The sequence below is a fragment of the Juglans microcarpa x Juglans regia genome, chromosome 2D (genome assembly GCF_004785595.1).
Source record: "Juglans microcarpa x Juglans regia isolate MS1-56 chromosome 2D, Jm3101_v1.0, whole genome shotgun sequence".
Classification (NCBI taxonomy): Eukaryota; Viridiplantae; Streptophyta; class Magnoliopsida; order Fagales; family Juglandaceae; genus Juglans; species Juglans microcarpa x Juglans regia.
The window spans coordinates 37,203,384-37,216,843 of record NC_054596.1 but is presented as its reverse complement, the minus strand read 5'-3'; the positions used below and the strand labels follow the sequence as shown (position 1 = coordinate 37,216,843).

The following is a 13,460-nucleotide window of genomic DNA, read 5'->3' as shown; positions in this document are numbered from 1 at the left end:
GTAAAAAAATAAAGCATGCTTGGATGAAGCAAAAACAAAATCACATCCAAGCGAAAGAGGAACCGATCTCAGCCATCGCAAATCCAACAAACCAGGTGAAGAACAAGACTACCACCCAACCCCACACAAGACTAGAAGGACCTGCATATTGAAGGTTTGAACCATACAATGAAGTAATCCTTGTAAAAAGGATCATCGTGAAAATGATATTGCAAGTGTTTTGAACAAAGTCTACATCAAATTAAACGATAAAGGAAATTTAAAAAAAAAAATCGTCATCAACAAGAAAAAGTAGAGGATTTCATATAATCAAACAACGAGGAAGAATAAAATATATACAATGAAACAAGAACATTGTAGAGGGAAACCAAAAACAGAGTAGCAGGAAATATCGAATAAAGAATAATCATTTATCTTTGGCGTTCTTTCTTGTAACCCAGCTCATTGAGCCGCTTCTCCTCGGAATCCATGGTTGGGATGAAGCAAAAAAGTAAAGCATACCTGGTCCCTAGTTGAAGCAAAAGCAAAATCACATCCAAGCAACTGCTCGAGCCAAAAAATTTTGGTCCATAATGACGAACGGAAATCCAACAAGCAGAAAAATGAAAAATAAAATAAAATAGGTTTTGAGTCGAAGAACAACAAGACTGGAAAGAATTTTCAAACTGCTCTTCAGATTCACATCCCACAAAGAGGAGAGAGGATCCACACTAAAGACTAAAACATACCTAGAAGAATGAACAAGAAACTCATATCCAAGCAATTGACAAATCCAAAAAAAAAAAAAATGGAGAACAAAAACGCATAAAAATGAAATTAAAAAATCCACACAAAACGGGAAAAAAAAAATCAAAACATCATTCAGATTCCAAAAAAGGTCCATATTGAGGAACAAAAATCGAACAAGCAAATTCACATCCAAAAAAAAAATGGAGAACAAAAACCCAACAAACAAAAAAATGAAATAAAAAAAATCCACACAAAACAAAAAAAAAATTAAAAAAAAAACCATCCTTCAAATTCACATACCACAAAATGAAAAGAAATAGAATCAACAAAAACCATACTCACACAGCACCGACACAAAAACAAAGAATGTGCGATGGCGGCGTGCGGTGGAGTGGTGTGTGACGCAAGTAAGAAGGACAAAAAGGGAAAACAAACAAAATAGAGGGGGTAAAAATGGAAATATGTGAACCGATAGGAAAAAACAAAACGTTCTAGCTTATGTTTTGACATAAATCTAAAAGCAGAATGACAGGCTTACGAGGAAGGAACCCAAGCATATTCCAGTTGTAGAGAAAGTTAGTAGTCTTTGGAAGCTTTCTCCTCAAATCATAGTTACAAAAGCTAAGTACCACATGATTAAATTATTTGGCACATTCTTTTTCATCACACAGTGTAAGCAAGCTATAAAGTTCCAACACCACAAAGTGTTGTTGACAACACATTTTACAATTTTAAATGATTACTTTGGTTACAGAGCAGCTTGAGACACAGAAGAAGTTTCTCATGGATACTAGACCTTTTCTAAGTACAATTGATTAGGTGCAGCAATAATGTTTGACAATAATAAAAAATTTTATATGAGTTGAACTCAATGAATAAAAGTAAGTAACCAAATTAATAATAAAAAAAACTATCAATTAACAAATGCATAATTCAAGAAAATGCATATAATAATAAAATTTATTCTTTATTTCAACATAGAACTTCCCAAAACTCTAGTTTTTCTTCTTCTTATATTTATTTAATTGTCAATTTAGAAGGCAATTATGATTATCCATCATTGTTCTTCAATTATGGCCATGAGATCTGACATATTTTAAAAACTTCAATTGGGTTACTTTTTTCATCACATGGTTCATGCCAGTGTTTCAAGTCAAAAAGTGTTCAGGAGCAAAAATGAGCGGAAACCCACCATTTGACTAATAGGTTGCACCGATTCTTTTATCAAGCCAAACAATACGGTACTAAATGATAAAAGTATATGGGTAAATTTGAAAGGATGTACAACTACAATGGAAATAGTAACTTGGTGGAATACACAAAAGTAAACTTTTTGTAACATACTTGAATTTTAACATAACCCTGAGTTATTATGGTTAGTAATAAGTATAGGAAGTACTTAAAACAAACAGAGAGGGAAAGAATGCAACAGAGATGCATATATGTAATGGCACTTATCCAAACCTCACATGATCCACCAAGCAATATAATGTAATATTGTTGTATTGGGCAATCACAAATAATTTATTAAGAAAATATACAGCCCATATGATTATGATAAGATGGATGAGTGGTGACACAAGGAATATGCAACATTTAATAAGATCATAAAACAGTTGAATAAAAGATGATATATCCATGTTGAAGACCTAGAGATGCAAGTGTGCAGAAGATTAAAACGAGGATCAAAAGGACAGAAACAGGCCAAAAAGTTCTGGAGTGAATAACTCTAGACAGAGCATAATGGCATAAAAGAGTTTAGATAGAAAAAATCCTAGTATTTCAGATAACCTTGTTTGGGTAATAATTCTAAACCGCAACCAGATATTTTTTTAAAGCACAAGTTTCAAATTCAGTCGAGAAAAATTAGACAAAATAGCAACGAGTGCCTTACGTTACTTCCTTTGCAGGTTTTCTTTTCAGGTTTCCAGTTCATCTCACTCACATTTAGACCCACTCTCCCCCAAATCACAGTGAAGCCACACTGGCAGTTATCATTTTGGTGCAAACAAAGGGCAGGTCTCTGGAAGATCTAGCTATTAACAACAAATCATGAGAAACAAAATAACTAAAACGTAAACCCTAAAAAACTTAAAAAAAAAAAAAATCCATGTTTAACAAAAAAGATCAGATTTAGCAAAATAACTGCATATACTCTATACCCACATAAGATTTGTTCAAAGGCATTACTCATGGATCGAGATCGAGATCGAGAGAGAGAGAGAGAGAGAGAGAGAGAGGAGAGCATAGCAGAGGGATAGGATTAGGCAGAATGAGGCATTACGATTTCTAATCACTCGAGGGTCAAAAATTTTTTTTATTAAAACTGGGTATTGGGGTTAAAATCTAGTACTTGGGTTCTAAATCGGGTTCGGATGAATAGTCTTACGTGGCATTGGTGAGGGATTGATATGTTCATCTATTACTTTTAGCCATTTTAGAGAATATTTAAAAAGAAAGTTATACGTACGCAGAAAAAATCTTTAAAGGTAAAGGTCGCATAGCACTATAAAATTATAAATGCATTAAGCCCAAGTGATGCCATCTTTTTTACTATAATTTCTCCGTTCTCACCGCGCTTTTGCCTTTCTCTTTTCCTTTTCAGGAATCACAAGATTCCTAACATTCAACCCAGAAAAGGGAATGCAACTGGACTGGTGACGCCCGAATAGAATAAAAATTAATATTATTCGTACAGTTTGCTCAAACAATGAAAATTAGATATTGAGATTGAAAAGAAATCGAATAGAAAGAAATAAGCTCTGATATTAGGATTTCTTTAAAAAAAAAAATCAAATTTCTTATGAAACCTATAAGAGCATTAGTATTGATCTATATATATGCATATGTAAAGTCATATTTGTATAATATGACCCTAAAGTCCTCCACATTGACTTATGCATATCTAAATATTTAGCTACCTATGAACAGTACTTATCCAAATTTAGATAAGTACTATTCATCCTACAAATTATATTTTAAAATTATTTCTCTCTCCTCCCACTCTCTCTCTCACAATCCTTTCATTTTATCATTCCTTCAACAACACAACAAACATTCACTTGTACATTTATTTTATTATTATAATATATTATATATATTTTTTATTATTGCATTTATATTATTAATGTCAAATGTATGTAGTGGATAATAATTACAAAATATATATAAAAAAAATTGATTTTAGCAAAAAATTAATAATAATAAAATATTTTGTCTCAAATATGCATAAGTCAATATAAAAATTTTACTTGAATGGTAAAATGGATATGAAAAGAGGTGATTATATATATATATATATATATATATATATACATGGACCAATACTAATGCTTTAAGTCGGGCTTAAATAGGTAAAGAAAAGTAAAATTCCAATTATAACGAAATTTGAAATAAAATAAGTATCTCGCTACAATCCAGTCCAAAAATTATGAATAAAATCGTTCATAAAAATAAACATTATCTTAAAAGAAAATAACTTCAAATAGAAAAACTAACTTAAAATGATGATTTGGAAGAAAAAATATGATTTTGGGATTGAAATGGGTATCAACAACAACAAGCATGGCATGGTGACCACGATGTGTGCGTCAAAAAACACTTTTTGAAATAAAAATAATATTTTATTCAATTTTTAATTTTTATTTAAAATCATCTCATCTCATCTCATATCACCTCATTATTCAATGAGGTTTTAATTTAATATTCCTACTTCAAACATTATTATTTATATATCTGTCTATCATATCAAAAATTAATATTATATTCAAATATTTTTTTATCTATTCAGTTCAATGGAAAGCTTAGGGTACAAATAAAGTATGCAAGAAAGAAAAAAAAATGCAAATAATAATTTTACAAAAAGAGTAGTCGGTCATGACTCACACAGTCAAAACTCAAAAGTCAGCTTTACACACTGGTCGGGTTCTAGGGCAGTCAAGACGACAATATGCACCTCTACCGGCACCCATGGTAATCTTCGCTCTCTACCTCTCCACCATCCTCCATCTTTTCCCGTTCCACCCCATCACCACCTCTGAAACCCTACCTCCTTACATGACTCCAATTGATTATTTTCTCCTCAACTGTGGCTCTTCCTCCAACTCTACCTCACTTGATGGCTGACGCTGGGAAGGCGAATCCAACTCGAAGTTTTCCCCCCGCAACATTCATAGCGCTTCATCGTCATCCGAAGCCTCTGAAACAAGACCCTTCCCTTTCCCAAGTCCCCTACATGATGGCTCGTATATTTGATCAGCAGCCCAAATTCACCTATTCCTTCCCTGTCTCGTTCGGCCCAAAGTTCCTCCGTCTGTACCTTTACCCTGCATCATACTCCAACCGCGACATAACCAATTCCTTTTCTCCGTCATCGCCAATAACTTCACCCTCTTAAGCAACTTCAACGCCTATCTCTCCGTCTCCGCTTCAAATCCTTCCACGACATATCTTGTCAAGGAATTCATTATCGACGTGCACAACAATCAAAGCCTTGACGTAACCTTCATACCATCTCCAAGCTCTTATGCCCTCATATCAACGGTCTCGAGGTTGTTTCCATGCCAAATAGCTTATATATAATTCATAATCAAGACATATCCACAGTGACCCTTGTAGGCAGCCCGAACACACCCTTCTATTTCCAAATTAACCCATTCGCTCTTTAGACGTTGTATAGGTTAAACGTGGGTGGAGCAGTTGTTTCCAATGTTGATGATACTGGAATGTCCCGAGTGTGGGACCAGGATGAAGATTACATCTTTGGAAGAGCGCTTGGCACCATGCCTCATCACCGATCCAATGTTTCAATTAAGTACACTGTAGACACTCCACAATACACAGCACCAGAGATTGTGTACAGTAATTCTCGTACAATGGGTAAGAATCCTAACGTGAACTTGCAATACAATCTCACTTGGATTTTTCCTGTGGATGCTGGGTTCTTTTATTTGGTTAGGCTTCATTTCTGTGAGACTCAAATTGAAGTTACGCTCACAAATCAACGGGTGTTTTCTATATTCATCTACAACCAAACGATAGAAGTTCAAGAGGATGTGATCGAATGGAGTGGCGGCAATGGAATTCCAGTGCACACAGACTACGTCGTGTTGATTCCCAAAAAAACCCAAGCTAAGCAGGATTTATGGCTCGCACTACATCCTTACAGATCTTCAAGCTGGTTTCAAAGACCACAGTTTGCAGATGCTATCTCAAACGGCGTGGAGATATTCAAGTTGAACCAATCGGACGGTAACTTAGCACCGATGTGGGTCTAAGGTCCTCAGCACTGGAGAAGAAGATGAGACATAAAAATAGCCTCTCACCATTTATGATGGCAATTGGCTTTCCCATCGGTGCTTTGTTTGCAATACTCATTTATATATGTTTCTTAGCTCACTGTAGCAGAGGAGGAGGATGAGGATGAGGAGGCTGTCGTGAAAAACGATGATAATAAAGTAAATTCAAACACGGAAAAACAAGCAATCACACACGACACAGTATTTACGTGGTTCAGAAAATTGCCTACGTCCACGGGGGCTGCAGAGGATTTTTATTACTTGAGGAATCACAATACAATGTGTGTAGGACGGCTACTGTTCACTTTGATACAGTACAAGTCACAAAATATCATATATATATGTTATGCGGCGGAAACCCTAAATTCAGCAGAATTAGTGATGTTCGCTCGAGCGGCATGTCGAGCCCGCATTGAGCGAACCTGTTTCCCGCAATTGCTCGAGCCATGTGTCGAGCGGCTCCTCAAGCGAAACTCTCTGACTTCCCTCCGCTTGAGCTGTGTGTCGAGTGGTGTCGAACGAAGCTCTCTGACTTGCCTTTACTCGAGCGGTCTGTCGAACTATCTTTGAGTGAAGCTCTCTTACTTGTATTCGCTCGAGCGGCTTGGACCAGACTCCAAATACTCAACAATTCTCCCACTTGGAGACTAGTACACCCACAGTATCGCCCTCTGCCTCAAACATGATATCCTCCACCTCTGCAACTCACAGTTCCTGTCTTCATGCAAGAAGACCAAATGAAGTTGCGCACAACTTCAGTTTCTCGAGTGTAACACCCTTTGTCAACATATCAGCAGGGTTCTTACTTCCACAAATTTTCTCAAGTAGCAATTGTCCATCATCTAACATTGATCGTATAAGGTGATACCTGATCTGAATGTGTTTAGTCCTGGAATGAAATGCTAGGTTCTTGGCAAGGAATATGGCACTCTCACTGTCACTGTAGAGAATGTCATTCTGATTCTTTTTACCCAATTCCTCCAAGAAGCCCTGTGTCCAAACCATCTCCTTTGCAGCTTCTGAAACTGCAATATACTCAGCTTCTGTAGTAGACAAAGAAACTGTTTTCTGTAGATTGGAACCCTATGAAACTGCAGTACCACTCAGAGTGTAAACAAACCCTATGGTACTTTTTCTGCTATCAGTATCTTCAGCTAAATCAGCATCAACATAGCCCTGCACCTCTAAGTCCTCTCCTGAGAAACACAAGCACGTTTCTGATGAGCCTTTTAGGTACCTCAAAATCCACTTTACTACTTCCCAATATTGTTTTCTAGAGTTACTCATGTATCTACTCACAACTCCCACTGCATGGGCAATATCTGGTCTGGTGCAAACCATAGCATACATAAGTGAACCAATAGCTGAGGCATAAGGAACCTTACTCATATAGTCTTGTTCCTCTTCTGACTTTGGTGCCTGATCCTTGCTGAGTCTGAAGTGACTATCCAAAGGTGTGCCAACTGACTTGGCCTTGTCCATATTGAACAGTTTGAGTACCTTTTTCACATACTCAGCCTGTGAGAGTCTCAACGTGCCTCTAACTCTGTCTCTGACAATTCTCATGCTAAAGATTTGCTTCGCAGCTCCTAAATCCTTCATTGCAAAATGCTCTGACATCTGCTTCTTCAGACTATTGATCTCATCAATATTTGCCCCTGCAATAAGCATGTCATCCACATATAGCAACAAAATAATGTAAGAATTGTCAAACTGTCTGACATAGCAGTAATGATCTGCCTGACATTTGATGTACCCTGCACTACACATGAAACTGTCAAATTTCTTGTACCACTGTCTAGGAGCTTGTTTCAGGCCATACAAGCTCTTCTTCAGTCTGCAAACTGAATATTCATTTCTCTGTACTACAAACCCTTCAGGTTGATGCATGTAGATGTCTTCTTCAAGATCTTCATGAAGAAAAGATGTCTTCATATCTAGCTGCTCAAGAAATAGATCTTCAGTAGCAACCATAGCCAAAACTAACTTGATGGTTGTGATCTTTACCACAGGTGAAAAGATCTCAAAGTAATCAATGCCTTGTTTCTGCTGAAAGCCTTTTACAACAAGTCTGGCCTTGTATCTCTTACTGCCATCATGCTCAGTTTTTATCCGGTACACCCACTTGTTGTGTAATGCCTTCTTCCCCGATAGAAGTTCTGTCAACTCCCATGTCTGATTCCCTAATAAGGAATCCATCTCATCCTTCATGGCCAACTCCCATTTGCTATAATTTTTATCTTGCAAGATTTCTTGGTAACTCTGCGGTTCTCCACCATCTGTCAATAGAATATAATTCAAAGCAGGTGAGAAACGCTGTGGAGGACGAATAGTCCTAACTGACCTGCGAACTGCAGCTATAGGAGTGGACAGTACTAGATCTAACTGCGGAATAATTGGAATGGGTGCACTGGGGCCACTCTCCCCATCACTCATTTCTCTACACTGCACTGTGACCTCTGGTAGTTCATCCAAACTCACAAAGTCAAACTCTTGAGGAACTGTTTCAGCAACTGTACTAGACTTGTCCTTGAACACAATCTTCTCATTGAAGATCACATGCTTGCTTCTTATAATCTTCCGACCCTAATCATCGCAGAAAAGATAGCCAAATGCCTCGTCTCCATAGCCAATGAAATAACATTTCCTTGACTTAGCCTCAAGCTTACTACGAGCATCAGAATCAATAAGAACATAAGAAAGACAGCCAAAGATTTTAAGGTGAGAAAATTTGACCTATTTCCCGTTCCAAGCCTCCTCAAGCAATCCACAATCCAACAGAACTGATGGCCCTCTGTTTATCAAGTATACTGCAGTGCTAACTGCATCTGCCCTGAAAGTAGGTGGTAGCCTAGCATGCAGCCTCATACTTCTAGTACGCTCATTTATGGTTCTGTTCATGCGCTCAGCAACTCCATTTTGCTGTGATATCCCAGGAATGGTCTTTTCCATTCTGATACCCTGAGTTGCACAATACTCTTTGAACCCACCATCAATATACTCATCACCATTATCAGACCTCAAGCATTTCAACTTCAAGTTTTTCTCTGTCTCAACCATAGCTTTCTAAATTTTGAACACATTAAATACATCAGATTTGTGTTTCAAAAAAATAGACCCATACTTTTCTGCTATAGTCATCAATGAATGTAACATAGTAACAAGAACCTCCAAGAGATGTTACTGGGGAAGGTCCTCACACATCAATGTGCACAAGATCTAGTCTCTCTGACTTTAGTGTTCTGCCACTCTTCAAGAAACTGACCTTCTTCTATTTCCCCATAATGCAACTCTCACATATGTTGAGATCAACTGACTTAAGTTCTGGTAGCTTGCCTCTAGACAGAAGTTCTTTTATGCCCTTCTGACACATATGGCCAAGCCTGCAATGCCACAAATCTGCTGTGCTCTCTACAACGGTAGTAGCAATAGTGTTATCCAAACCAGTAGTCATATAAAGTGTACCAGTTTTCTTACCCCGAGCCAGTACCAATGCCCCTTTGGTGACCTTTCAGGTGCTATTTGAAAACACCACTGAATGTCCACAATCATTAAGCTGCCCAACAGAAATGAGATTCTTCTTCAACTCAGGAATGTGTCTGACCTTTTGTAAAGTCCATTTGTTCTTGTTAGGAAGAGCAATATCAATATCTCCCATCCCTACAATATTCAAAGCCTCTCCATCAGCCAAATACACCTTTCCAAATTACCTGTAACATAATTCTGCATTATCTCCCGATGGGAAGATGTATGGAAGGAAGCCCCTGAATTAAGTATCCACTCATCAATTGGACTATGAACTGCAACTAACAGTGCATCATGTACTTCTTCAGTTACCACATTAGCACTATCATTATCGGTCTTCTTGGGATTTCTGCAATTCTTCTTTATGTGGCCAGCTTTGCCACAATTCCAACAAGTTGCCTGCTGGCCAAGCCTTGACTTGCTCTTGCCCCTGTTCTTTGATTTTAATCTGCCTCTGTTTGAGTTCCTGTCTTGTACTCTCTCTCGAGAGTCAACATTCAATGCTGAACTCGAACCTGAGGTCTCGCCTGAATCTTTCCTACGCACCTCCTCAGCCAAAATCAAATTACGAATATCATCATATTTCAACTTTGACTTATCGGCAAAATTACTAACAGTCATTCTCATTGCTTTCCAATTATTTGGCAGTGATGCCAATAGTATCAGTGCACGTATCTCATCATCAAATTCAATTTTAACAGATGACAATTGATTTGTGATAGTATTAAAATCATTCAGATGTTGTGCAACAGACGTACCATCTGCCATCTTCAAATTAAATAACTTTTTCATTAGATGTACCTTGTTATTTGTTGACGGTTTTTCATACATACTTGACAAAGACGCTATGAGATCCGCAGTCGTCTTCTCCTTGATGACGTTGTGTGCAACAGATCTCGATAGGGTTAATCGAATAACCCCCAGGACCTGTCAATCCAACAGGATCCAATTAGCAACTGACATGCTATCCGGCTTCTTCCCAACAATAGAAGATGAAGTTTCTTCCCATAGAGGTAGTCCTCTATCTGCATCCTCCAGTATCCATAATCCGTGCCATCAAACTTCTCGATCCCCGATACCTTCACTTCCTCTCCAGCTATCGTTTTTTCTCAGACCCGAACATTAGCTCTTGATACCAATTCTTGTTAAAAACGATGACAATAAAGTAAATTCAAACACGAGAAAACAAGCAATCACACACGACACAATATTTACGTGGTTCGGCAAATTGCTTACATCCACGGGGGCTGCAGAGGATTTTTATTACTTGAGGAATCACAATACAATGTGTGTAGGATGGCTACTGTTCACTCTGATACAGTACAAGTCATAAAATATCATATATATATATATATATATGTTATGCGGCAGAAACTCTAAATTCAGCAGAAGTAGTAATGTTCGCTCGAGCGGCGTGTCGAGCCCGCATCGAGCGAACCTGTTTCCCTCAATTGCTCGAGCCAAGTGTCGAGCGGCTGCTCAAGCAAAGTTCTCTGACTTCCCTCCGCTCGAGCTGTGTGTTGAGCGATGTCGAGGGAAACTCTCTGACTTGCTTTTGCTCGAGCGGTCTGTCGAGCTATCTTTGAGTGAAGCTCTCTGACTTATATTCGCTCGAGCGGCTTGGACCAGACTCCAATACTCAACAGCGGCTGGATGAATTCGGTACCAGCTTGGCAAAATGCAGTCCCATTTTCCAAGATGTGGAGGTCCACAGTCGAGAATGTTTCGACATTGCCATCGAATCTCTGTTGGTACTTCTCGATCATGGAGATCAAAGCTGCCACACAGAACTTCAATCATCAATTAGTCATAGGAGCCGGAAGATTCGGAAACGTTGACAAAGGGTATATTGACGGTGGCTCCACCGCGGTTGTGATCAAACAACTAAACCCACTATCAAAGCAAGGGACCCGTGAGTTTTGGACTAAGATCTACATGCTCTCCAAGCTTCGCCATGCTAATCTCGTGGCTTTAATCGGATATTGTGATGATCAAGACAAGATGATCATGTGTACTAGTACATGGCACGAGGGACCCTCTGTTCTCATCTTTATGAAACTGAGAACCCTGTGCTTACATGGAAGCAACGCATTCAGATTTGCATCAGCGCGACGCATGGGTTGAACTACCTTCATACAGGTGTGAAGGGCACAATAATTCACCGCAACATGAAACCGAGGGCTGCAACCCGACCAAACCGCTTGGTATATGGGCCCGATCCGACCCAACCCGACCCGCATGCTTTGTTGCGGGGACGCAGCCCGACCCGACCCGACCCGACCTAATATCGGGCCAACCCGTTCTTAATGTTTGCAAGAAAAAGGTTGCAACAAATGTACGCTCCAACAAGGAGCAAACAAGTTAGAAGCTATTGAAAGGGAAAAAATGCAGTATCAGGTGAAGAACATCAAGTCAGAGAGCAAAGACGAAGAAATCCAAAATCAAAATAAAGAAGAGGAAGATAAAGAGGAGGGAGGGTTTGTAACAATTGTTAGGTTCACGGAGGAAAATCCAACTGGAAGAGCAACGGTTGGAGCTAGAGATTGCGGTTCTCATCCTTCTTCATATTCCTCCTCTTTTTCTTCACCTTATCTTCAACCTTGGTACGAGAATGCCAAGGTAGTACTGGATTTATCCTTTAATAATTCATTATATTATAGTAATTTCTCTATAGTTTAATGGGGTTCTTCTTATTTAAATATCGGGCCCATCCCATTTTGTACGCAGCAGAAAGTACCACGTACTTGGAATTTTCCTTGTCATGACTCATTTAATCTCCAAATTATAAAGGCATGCTGAAGAGTGGAGATCAGAACCGAACCCCCTTAGTTGCAGAGATCTACCCATTTTACTCATCACAGTCACTTCTCTACCGGCCACCCTAAACAATGATCGTTTGGGTTTTCTTGGCCCTTTTTCTACCATGCACCAGCATCATCGTGGTGTACCTATTCTGCATCTGTCTCTTATGGTACGTAAAGAATTCCAAGAATGAGCCACAATGTCTAGTTTGTAGGTCCAAGCTTGAGTCCCCGTTCTTCAATGCCGCATCCATGACCATCTCGTGCTGCTTCAGCTTATCGCTGTAATTTATTCTTCCTCTACAATCGCGTATCGATCTTCAATGGTGGATTTGAGTTTTTTAGAATCGTTTTTACAGAAGAAATAACGGAAGACCTTGGAAGTTGGTTTTGAAAGTGACATTAATCGGGTTGTTAAGATTTAGCAGGTTGGACGGGTTGAATCCGAATATCAATATAAACTGAGTTTTTCGGTTCGGGTCGAGTCAATCGGACGGGACGGGACGGGTTGAACGGTTTGTTACACAGGCCTAGTGAAACCTACAAACATACTGCTAGATGAGAGGTTGTTGGCTAAGGTTTCAGATTTCGGTCTGTCAAAACTGGATCCCACAAGCATGTCCCAATCCCACTTCAACACCCTTGTGAAGGATGGTTTTGGTACGTGGACCCAGAGTACTACCGTAGACAGAAACTGACAGAAAAATATGACGTGTACTCTTGGGGTGGTTCTATTTGAGGAATTGTGTGCTAAGCCAGATTGATGCCAGACCTGCCGAAGGAGCAAGTAAACTTGGCCCAATGGGCAAAGAAATGCTACCATAGTGGGACCCTTGATGAGATCATTGACCCTCGTTTGAGGGGTGAGATTGCTTCTGAATGTCTTCATAAGTTCGGGGAGATTGCAGACTGCTGCATACGTGATCGTGAGATCGAAGGACCAGCAATGAAGGCTGTGGTGCGGGCCCTTCAACTTGCACTGCAGGTTCAAGAGAATGCTGAGAAGGCCATGAACAATGGAGGTTGTGGACGATGGCTTTCTGGGCTTTGACACAAGTGGGACCCAAGCTACCCCATCAGTCCCATCTACATCACATGGACACGTTGA

The 13,460-nt window shown here is 39.1% G+C and overlaps 1 pseudogene; it reads left to right on the top strand.

The window, feature by feature from the left end:
- Nucleotides 1–4,698: 4,698 nt before the first annotated feature.
- Nucleotides 4,699–13,403, top strand: LOC121249486 (annotated as a pseudogene).
- The last annotated feature ends 57 nt before the right edge of the window (nt 13,404–13,460 follow it).